Source organism: Brachyhypopomus gauderio, unplaced genomic scaffold, assembly GCF_052324685.1.
Source record: "Brachyhypopomus gauderio isolate BG-103 unplaced genomic scaffold, BGAUD_0.2 sc56, whole genome shotgun sequence".
In the NCBI taxonomy this organism is placed as follows: Eukaryota; Metazoa; Chordata; class Actinopteri; order Gymnotiformes; family Hypopomidae; genus Brachyhypopomus; species Brachyhypopomus gauderio.
In genome coordinates this window covers 2,334,520-2,346,148 of record NW_027506879.1, presented here as the reverse complement: position 1 = coordinate 2,346,148, position 11,629 = coordinate 2,334,520, and positions in this window count along the sequence as shown.

Here is an 11,629-nt window from a genome sequence, read left to right as displayed (position 1 = left end):
CCTGGGTGGTGTGGTGGACTGCATAACTTCTTCCTTCATTTGGTGTTGAACTACTAGAAGGCCCTGCTATTGTGTAATCTACATCCTCAAAGTCTGCAGCACTGTTTTGTTGGTTGTGGTCATCATTGGCTGTCTTCTGTCTTTTGTGTCTTGGCAATCTCAGAAGCTATGAAAAAAAATATATAATCTTAAATAACTTAATATAATTATATAACATTATACAATTTTAGGACATTTACAATATATTGAAGAAAATGCTTTTCCGATTGCTTTTGTTCCCAGTCGCTTCCAATTTGTTATACGTTTGACAGTTGGCTGTGAAATATTTAGTAGTGAGGAAATTTGACGATGGACTTGTTCCATAGGTGCTGCCATGGATCCTGTAATACTTTTGGCAATATAGTGTGCTCATTTTGTCCAATTTATTATCACCTGAACCTTTCAAACAAACACTGTTCCAGCCAACACCAGTGACAAAACTATATCCACCTGTGAGCAAACATTTCCTGAAACATGTTTCATCAATCAATTACTTGTTTTAGCAATTTGAATAAGCATACATCTTTTCTGGCCCTCCTCTGTCAATACTTCTGTCCATTTATGCTTACAGTTACTTGGATTGAAGTACTACAACAATTCAGTGCCATGTGTGTAGTGGTTTTACCTGTGTATCAATTATCTAATTGTTCAACCCAGTGATTCTCAATTATTTTCTGTTAAGCCCCCCCTAGGAAGAAGAAAACACTTTGCCCCCCCCCCCCCCCCCAAAAAAAGGGAGACATATACACACACTCACTCCACCACCACCCTAGTCACTACTCTCTGCCGCGACTGTAAATTCTGTGGGCGTATAAACCCCATACATGACAAAATGGGATAAAAATGTGTTTTTATACACCCACTGTAGTATCATTTAGGCCTATCTATAAAAGTAAGTACACCTTAATAAGGTCCTTATTAACACTGAAGAAATAACAAATAATTATTTTATTAACTTTGATTTTTAATTTGTAACAGAAACAATTGCATCATGAAGTGAAGTGCATCAGTTTGCATGAAATGGAAAAAAAATGAGATCCCTATTTAAACTAGAAACATTTTTGAACTGACTGGCATTTGATACTGAAAATTTTAATTAAATAAAATCTATAAATAATAATAAATTCAACTTGATCAGCAACATTAATTCAGGAGCACAATATATTAACACTTTAAACCTACAAAACATGCAATGCAACAATTTGTGCTGTTTTTTTTTTTATCAAATTGAGTCAGAACTAATGGCTACAATGAGCCCGTTTTGCAGTGCACAGGTTTTCGAAGCGGGGTTTGAAGCATGACACTGCCACTCTCAGCTCCTGTTCAATGTTTAGCTGGGACCTGTACTTGGTCTTTAGTGCAGCAACAGCAGAGAAGCCAGTCTCACAAAGATATGATGTTGCAAAAGGAATAAGGATGCCCATAGCCCTCTGCCCCAAGAGTGGATACTCCCTCTCTACACTCAGCCAGAATTCACTCAGTGTCTGTGACGTGAATCTCAGTCTCAATGTGGAGTCAGATGTCATGTCAATGAACTGGTCCTCCTCTGCAGAGCTGAAATCTGTAGGAGCTGGTGCATTGAAAGGATCTCGGACCCAATCATACTGGGAACTTTTTTCAGGGAAGTACTTTTCAAAGAATTCCATCAATGATGAAATATGCTGCTTGATACAGGGAATCACTGAGGTAGCATCATAGTCAGATGTGTCAACAAATTCATGCAGGTTCTCGAATGAATTTGTTTTTCCTTCATCGAGTTGCCTGCCCCACATGGCAAGCTTCCGCGTGAAAGAGTTGATCTTGTCTGTTACCTGAGGGAGGTGTTTATCTTTCCCTTGAAGCTGGAGATTCAGTTCATTAAGCCTTCCAAATATGTCACTCAGGTAGGCCAATTTCCCCAGGAAGTTCTCATCACCAAATTTTACTGCAACTTCATACTTGTGCTCCTGAACCAAAAACATTCTTATCTCCTCTCTGAGCTCAAAAACTCGGGACAAAACTTTTCCTCGTGACAGCCACCGTGCTTCACTGTGAAATAGCACAGCTTGGTGTTCAGCTCCCATCTCCTCACAGATAGCAGAGAAGACTCTTGTTTTTAGTGGTCTGGTCTTTATAAAATTGACCACACCTATGATGTCAGTCATAACCTCACTTAATTCAGAGGAAAGGTGCCTTGAAGCCAATGCTTCTCTATGTATAACACAGTGTGTCCACTTAGCATTGGGTGAGGCCTTTTTGATGAGTGCCTGAACTCCTTTTCTCATCCCTGCCATGGTCTGTGCTCCATCACTGCAAACACCAATGCAGTTCTCCCATTTTAGTCCATTCTCAGTCAGAAAACAGTCCAGTATTTTGAATAGCTCTTCAGCTGTGGCTCTGTTTCTGACATATTTACAAAAAAGTAGATCCTCACACAGGGAGTTTGTCATATCAAAACGTACATAAGACACAAACAAACAGTCTTTGTTACTGTCTGTTGCTTCATCAAATTGTAGGGCAAAACGTTTGTCTTTGAGTTTATCTATCAGTTGCTCTTGAAGATCGTAAGCAATGTCATTTATATGTCTGGCAACAGTGTCATTGGACAGAGGGATAGTTTTTATTTTTGCAGCACTTTTGTCATCCAGCATGACAGAGACCATGTCTAACGCTGCAGGCAGTATCAGCTCCTCCGCTATGGTGTGGGGTTTTTTACACTGAGCAATTTGATATGCTACCTTGTAAGATGCTAACAGTGCTCGCTGGTTTTCTGAAGTAGCTTTCACAAAGCGGGATGATTGGTGTAAATATTCGTCACGTTTTCGATTAAAAAACTCAAGCGGCTTGTCAGCGTGATTGGGGTGTACCGTCTTTAAGTGACGCCTTAATTTATTTGGCTTCATGCTGTCCGCTGCCAACATTTTAAGACACAAAAGGCACACCGGTCTTTCTTCGTCTCCCACATTATTAACGGTGAAGCCAAGCGCTACATACGCTTCATCATATTTCCTCGTTTTAGATTTTTTGTTGGTCTCATTATCTTCTTCTCTCTGCGCCTTTCTTTTAATTCCTGTTAAATACTTCTCCATGTTGTCACTTTATCGATGACTCCCCGCGCTCAGGCTGACAATGAAGCTGGTTTAAGCCTTGTTTAAACTTTCACGAGCGCCGCTCGCGACGCGTCAAGTAGGCTATAAACTTGACGTGGCGCGAGCGGCGCGAGGGTCCATTTCAATATTTCCCAGCACGTTAAACTTAATTAAGTTAAATATTTATATATATACTCAAAATGATTCGAAATAATTCGCTTTTTTATCACATTATTTAATGGTTGTTTATTCTCAAAACGCCCAATCTTAACGTCTTCACGTTCTCTCATGTTTCATCCTGGAATTACAAGAGGCTCGTATTTGTTTACAAGAAAACTGTTCAGTCAGACAGATATTTGTTGTGAAACGAATAGGGTTGCCACCTATGTCTGACAAAAACAAGGACACTGTCATACTTACACGGGGTGGCGAACGTAAAATGTTACGGGGGGGTTAAATGGACACAGCGAGAAAAAACACAGATTTAAAGTGTGCAGATTTAAAACAGTCGAAATAGTCGTTAGAACTAAACTAGTGAAAACCGGGACATTAAATGATTTTTTTTTGCCAAATACCAAATATTATAAAAGAATAAAACCGGGACAGCCCGGGAAAACCGGGACAGATGGCAACCCTAGAAACGAAGTAGTTACAATTTCAAGCATTTTCAAGTACTTTAGCCTAAATTCCAGCACCTTTCAAACCTGAAACACAAAGCAACATTAAAATTCGTCAGGTAAATGTTCCTTCCCCTGTTTTTGAGGGGTGTTTCTTTATACTACCACACATCGTTTCGGAGAACACTGCACAGAATGTGCCAAATATAGCCTACAAATAAAATATACAAATATATTTGATTTGATTTGATTTTGATTTGAAAGTATAAGAGGTTCGAAGAGGTTTGCGCGAGGTGGGCGGAGTCGAGCGCTGCGGTCACTCGCGAATGTAGGCTTAAACCAGGTCACATGCGCGCTCCCCCAGGCACTGCACTGCGCCCCCCCAGGGGGGCGCGCCCCACTATTTGAGAAGCACTGGTTTAACCGCTGCCACCACCTTTGATAAGCCAGGAAGGTCTGGCCAGGATAATTCAACAATAATTCAAAGGGACCTTAATACTATAAAAATACACAGTTTATTATAATACCACAGTAAAAAGTTCCATCACATCCCCGGTTGTGGATGACTGCTAAGGATCTATTTGGGCTAAGAATCTATGTAACACACACACACTTCAATGCATAATCCACACATCAACACTGCACGTCATTTTAATGACCACCACAAAGTAACCCCCACTTTACGATCAATCACCCACTTACACAACACCACACCCACTGAATATGGAGCACACTATCATATAATATGTGTTGCCTAGCCCTAGCTCAGCCTTCCTACACAGCTATAAGACGCCTGGGAGATGCATAGAATCATAGTTAACACTAGCAGTCACTGCTATAAGACGCCTGGGAGATGCATAGAATCATAGTTAACACTAGCAGTCACTCGGCATTTATAAAATAAAATTAGACACGGAGACTAAACATCCGGGGAATCCGCTATGAGAAACACACATTAAAACCTAACCCCAGGTTATCATCACGGGAGTATATCTCCATAAAAAGTCTAACCAAGGATCAACTGACCCGGCTTGGTTTGGGAAGTCCTCGCCCCGGGTGCAACCAGTCGTATCTCCCGGTTAAGCGCGTCTCTTCAAACGCCAGGCGGCACAATTAGTTCGCAACCCATCAGCCTCCGTCTTCTCTCTGTCGCGACACCCACAGCCGGTCCAATACCAGGAGTCTCCCCGTTCTCAGGAATCACTTCCTTTTAAAACCCAGACCCCGCCCCTTTTTCCTGAATTAAGGGTCCTTTACACTGTACACATACCTCTTCAGTGGCATCCCTGTGAGGAAAACTCTTTGAAATGGGTCCCGGTATGCTGTCATCACTGCCAGATGAAGCTCTATTGTCCATGGATGGGTGCACTTTGTTTTGTGTGCAAAGGTAAAGTCTCAACATTTTCAGCTTAAATTCTTCATAGAGCTGGAGGACTGTGCTTTCCATAGAAACAGGATGTCTCTTAAAATCACAAACAGTAAATGTAAAGTTCTCTTCTGGTCCTTTAGGTGACACTCCATTTTGGAAAAAAAGTTTTTTTCCTGTTTCCATTATCTGTGCAATGTTTGTATGTTTATCAAGTGTCACATGTCTTGTTCCACCGCCACTCTTCGCCCTCACTTGGTAATAGTCATTTTTGTGAAAATGAATCCATCCAATTTCTAGTCTTCTGAAGTTTTTTTGTGCAAAGGTATTATTATTATTATTATTATTATTATTATTATTATTATTATTATTATTATTATTATTATTATGCCTTGCCATTCCATCTAGTTGTGTGGCAGCCAAACCTGACTGAAGGTGTTTTGGGGCTACCTTTGTTCCTGTCCTTCTTGCTCTGATTTTGTCTCTCAGTCTTTCTAAAGCAGATTCTCTGTTAGCATTTACATCTTTTTGTTGACAAAAGGACATGACAGCCAGCCGATCACCATATGATCTAATATACTTTGCCCATTCTTCATCAGTCATGACAAGGAGGACAGACCTGTCAATCTATAAATACAAATTACAAGCATGATCAGTTTGGTCTTATTTAAATATAGAGCCAAGAGACATGCTTGCTAAGAAGGATTTAGCTAAGGCAATGAATACTTTATGTCCTCAATTTCAATTTATTTATGTCCTCCTCAGGAACTTCTCTGGACCTTAAGAAACGTTCAAGCTCCTCCTCCATGTCTAGACCAAGATATAATGTGATTAATATCAAAATAATTTCACCTTCATGCTCATTCCTTTCCATACCCCTTGTGACACTGCCTGCCCATTAATCTGACAACGATTGGTTTAACTAAACAACTAGACAACATATCTAACTGTATTTTGTATATGCTAGATGATTGGGGGGGCGCTATTCTTTCACATTTCGCAGAGAAAGAAGATTAAACTTCTCCCAAATTGCATTATCCACACGATGGAGGAACAGGGAACAAGAAGCATATTTTGTTAAACTAAAAGTTGTAGTATGTCATATGGCACAGTAGCAATTAATTACCTTTAAATTCAATGCAACCGCGGCATATTGTAGTATGTTTATCAGGTCTGTGTCTATTTTGGATGTGCTACTGCGATTCCCGCTATTTTCAGCAAATATAGTAAATGTGTGTAGTTTGTTCTCTGTTCCTCCATCGTGTGGATAATGCACTTTGGGAGAGGTTAGGATGTTGTTTGTGAGCAAGAGAACTGTGTCGAACATCAAGTTACATTTACCAAGATTAAAATCTATTCTAAAATGCTTGTATTTCACTTTACAGTAATATAACAGACCTTAGTTGGCGCTTACCTGAAATAAATGCTGTAAATATGCAGGTGTCCTTTTTCAGTAAGAGTAGACAATGGCATTGGGCACCTCTGGTCCTACATGCTTGCGCTCTGTCGTACACGTAGGGAAAGCAACACATTTGCGAGGGAACGCAAAACTTATTTGCGAGGTAACGCAAAACTTTTGCGAGGGAACGCAATGTCATTTATTTATTTTTATTTTCAACCCCTGGCCCTTTAAGGGCTCCGTAGTCTGACTGAACAGTTCTCCTGTATTACGTTAACAAATACAAGCCTCTTGTAATTCCAGGACGAAACATGAGAGAACGTGAAGACGTTAAGATTGGGCGTTTTGAAAATAAACAACCATTAAATAATGTGAATAAAAAAGCGAATTATTTCGAATCATTATACTATATGTATAAATATGTAACTTAATTAAGTTTAACTGGTGCGCGCAGTTACAAAATTCGAGAGGTGCACGACCTTGCGAATCGACAGCGCGCGACGGCCTCGCCCACGGGCGGAGCCACTGCGATTACGTCATTTTCGCCGCACAGACCCTCGCCGCTTGCGTGAGCTGCAGTGACTTCGCGGGCTACCGTTGCATTGTGGGGAATGTAGTGTTTGTGCGTGCAAAACACCATCGGGCGGCTGTGGCCTGGGGGCCGGTTCTAATTAAATATCATCCAGGGGGCCATAGATAAGGGCCTTGACTTTGACACATGTGGATTAGATCATGACCCAAATAGCTCCTCACTCATTGTGTAGTGCACTAAATAGAACACAAAATACGTTTTATTTACAGGCAGTTAATGTACTTTAAGTTTAGCTGGCGAACATGCAGCAGTTGCTTGAATCCTAAAATATATCCCTGGTGAATTCAATGCACTACTTGGATGTTGAAAAGACTGGCTAAAATTCAGTTAATGTCGTTATTTTGGTAGTAACAAATATTTGCATTTTCTTAAATCAGGTATTTCACCCTTGCTATCCATGTTGACAGTTCATGGTTTTTCTCCCTCACCCAGCTCTTAACACACCCTTAGGCTACAGTGTTTATCAGTAAGAACAATATGGTAGATGTGTGTTGAGAACTGGATTAGGGAAACACATGCACATGTCTGGTGGAGTGCAAGGACCGACTTAGGAATCGGTGTTGGTTATATCTAGATTTGCCACACATGAGCATCTAATGGCCTTCTGGAGTCTTATTGAGCCATCAACATCCAAAATGCTTCGTGTTGGTCAGGTCAGTGGAGGCTAACACTTGAGTGCCCTTGAGGAAGCGTTGTCAAGACCCACTGTAAGTACAGCTGTTTTTTTTCTTTCTCTTATTTAATGTGTAATCTATACAGCGATCACTCACCCGGGACACCACGCACTGACCATTGAGGGGCCACCGACCGAACAGCCACCACAGCTTCCCCTGGACGGAGCACCGCGATCCAGCGGAACCTTCTTCACAAAAGCGCACGAAGGAGTCCTCCTCAAGAGGCTACCTGGCCTACTGCGTGGGCCACGGACGAACAACTCAAAGTAAGACTGTGCATCTGGGCAGACTTAGAACGATATCTTGTGCTTGGCGAATGTGAATGCTTGTTTACATCTGTGCTTATGTTCATGTTAAGCCGTATTCTGTTTAAAGCTTGTTCGGTTATTTGTACTGATTCATTTACTTCATAGTTAGTACCAAATACCTCATATAATTGTTAAACATGTGTCCCACTATACGCTCGTTGGGGCTGTATAGTGACCGACGATACCGTGTCTTAGGGCGTACTCACACTAGGCTCTGTGATCCGGGCCCGGGCACGGTTGCCTGCCGAAGCACGGTTCGTTTGGCTAGTGTGAGCGCTCCAACCGTGCCCGGATCAGTTAACCATGCTCGGGGCCCGCTTGAAGAGGTGGGCCAGGGCACGATTCATGTGGACTCGGGCACGGTTCGCTTCTAGTGTGAGCGCTATCCATGCCCGGGCCCGCTTGGTGCCTCGTGTGATTGGTTCATTTTGCTGGAACTCAAACATGACGTCAGTAATGCGATGCTCACGTTAAACAGTCATAGCGGCAAAGCGATTAGCAGACAATCGTTGTGTTAAATTATCGATAAATCTGTGCTTGCACCGTGTTTCTGCACTCCCAAAACGACTCCAAAAATACAATAAAAAGAGAATCGTGAACTCCATAGTGTGCGAGCGTGCTTTATTTCCAAATAAAGCGGCGTTGTGGTGACGTAAGCGTGCTCGGGCCGGGTTGCTGAAGCCAGTGTGAGTGCAGGCCAGAGGGGGAGTGGGGAGGGGGGATAACTGGGACCCAGCACGGAACCAGCAAACCGTGCCTAGTGTGAGTACACCCTTAGGAAATATTTGAGTTGTATTCGTGACTGTAGTGAGAGCTCGGTTTGATTTTCGCACCGTCGAGTTTCTCTTTGTCTAAAAGATCTCCTCCCCATACGCACGCACGCGCACTCGGATACACATCCACACGCACCCCCCCCCACACACACACACACACACACACACACATACACACTAGCCTACCATGTTGCCCCTTTGCGGTGCTTTAACTATTATGCTTTGTGATAAATAAATGTTTTTATGTTTAAATGCTGTCGTTTGAGTCGTTGTTTCTCTGTTACAACCTGAAGCCAGAACTATTATTTGAACTGTAACCTTCAGATTTAGTTTGTTAATCAAACTATTTGGGCTATGGGAGTTGACCACAATTAGTGGAGACCTTAGTTAAATTGAGTTTATACAAAATTGGGTAAATTTAACACGGTCTGAACTCCCACCATTTCGTAGGTAATTTTATGAGACTGATTACTAAATAAATTTGGCCAGCACCCACATAATTGGTGCGCCACGTGAGGGATAGTTGCTTGGCTTCAGTTGTAACTGCGACAATGACTGCGCAGTAACAACCGCATAGTTAAAGGTATATACACCCGTCCCGCCACTAGGTGGCGCCAAAATCTAAAATACATAAATCTACAAAGGTAGATACAAGGGCAAAGGTTTTGTTTCATATACACTCATCCATAGTGGATAAGACTATATGTAATTTCAACACATAAATGCATCACCTTTTCCCCTAAGAATAACAACTAACCATACTTCTCTAATTTGATCATTGCTAATTAATGAGCAACCACCTTTTACTGCCGACTCATATTATTTAGGACTGTTATTGCATCTGGGGTGTTGTTATTCAGTAACCATTGACTGGTAACACTGTCTGAACTCCCACCATTTCATAGGTAATTTAATGAGACTGATTACTAAATAAATTTGGCCAGCACCTACAATGAGCTGTTCCTCTTTCTGATGTACTTTTCGGTTGGCCTAAAACAGAGGGATCTTGGGCACAGATTTTTTAATCACCGCACCACAGTGAGCCGGATCATCATTACGTGGGGCAACTTCCTTTACACCCTGCTGGGATCCGTGTGTATCTGGATGCCACCCGAAGTCATCAAGACTCACCTGCCCAAGGAGTTCTCAAGGTACCCAGACACACAGGTAGTGATTGACTGCACAGAGCATCGCTGCCAGACTCCATCATCTTTACTGCTGCAAAGTGAAGTATTTTCAACATACAAGTCCCACTGCACTTTCAAAGGTATGTTGGGGATGGCACCACATGGAGCTGTGACATTTGTATCAGCACTTTACCAGGGGTCTATCAGTGACAAGGAAATCTTCAGGCAGTCAGGCATCACATCTCTACTGACACCTCACATGGCCATTATGGTAGACAAGGGATTCCTTGTTGATGACCTGGTTCCTTGTAAAGTACACAGGCTGAGAACACAGATGCTGGAAGATGATGTGAGAGAAACCCAGCATATTGCACGTCTAAGGGTACATGTGGAGAGGATGATTAGACGAATTAAAGAAAACAAACTATTTGACACTGTAATACCACTCTCCATCACAGGAAGTATCAATCAAATTTTTACTGTGGCATGTCTTCTCTCCAGCTACCAGAATGGTCCTCTTGTCAAGAAATGGGCCTCGGATGGTGGAAAGGGCTGTATGAGTACAGAATGGATAACATTTGCTCTTTCCCAAGGATACTTTTTACATTCATGTACAGGGCTTTTTGTTATTATTTTAGAAATGTTACTGAATTTCCCCTGATGTTTCCCTGCTGCAATTAAGGCTTTCATGATTTGAAGTAGGTTTACTAAATAAGGAAAAACAGCAGGGCAATGGTACTCCAGGACCAATGTTGGAAACCTGTAATAAATATTTAAGGGTGCATATGCATGTTATCCATGTGTTTACTTTTCATGTACACTTCCTGCAGTTTGAACTATGACCACTTACTTTTTATAAATAGTTACTTCACATCTAATGGGCTTCACTTTTTATGTTTAATATTTAATATAAATGTTTCACTTGTTTGTACTTAAGCTTGAGGAAATGTAAAACAATGACAAACAAAGTGCTTGTGATTTGTCTATTGAGTTGTTTTTTAAAATATCAGAACTGTGCCAATGACATTCAAATGTTTTTCTATTCTACAGATCCTTATCAGGGTTATAAAAACAAATACAACAATATATACAAACATACAAACTGAGTTTATAGACATCTGGCCATGTATATGTCAAAAAAAGAAAGGGTCCACCTTTTGTTTAATGGTGTTAATTACCTCTGCATCTTTCAATATGCGCTGCACCACCATGTCCTCCTCAGCAAAAACAACAAAGTCACACCAGTCCATTCCTGTGATGAGCATCTGCCCCTGGATCTGCCAGTAGTAGTTATGATGACGCTTCAGCTGCAGTGTGCCCTGCTTTGCTTCTAGGTAAGAGCAGTCAACATAACTTTTGACATTAGGGCACTTTACCTCAACAAGGCCGTACTTTTCAGTGGGGTCATACACAAGACCATCAGGAGAGGAGCCCATCCAAGGTGCATCTGGGTGAACCACAAATCCACAAGGGTAGACGTTAACATTTCTGGTCTGGCTTGAAGAGCAGCTGGTTTCATAGCAATTCCTCTTCTCATACCAGTGGTTTGATAAGATCTTTTCAGGATCCTGTCAGCCAGTTGCCCCCCTGAACTTTGTCCTCTAATGGAACAAATTTCCCGGAAACGTGAGGAAGTTAAACGTGGCTTTCTAAGCTGATGCCATTC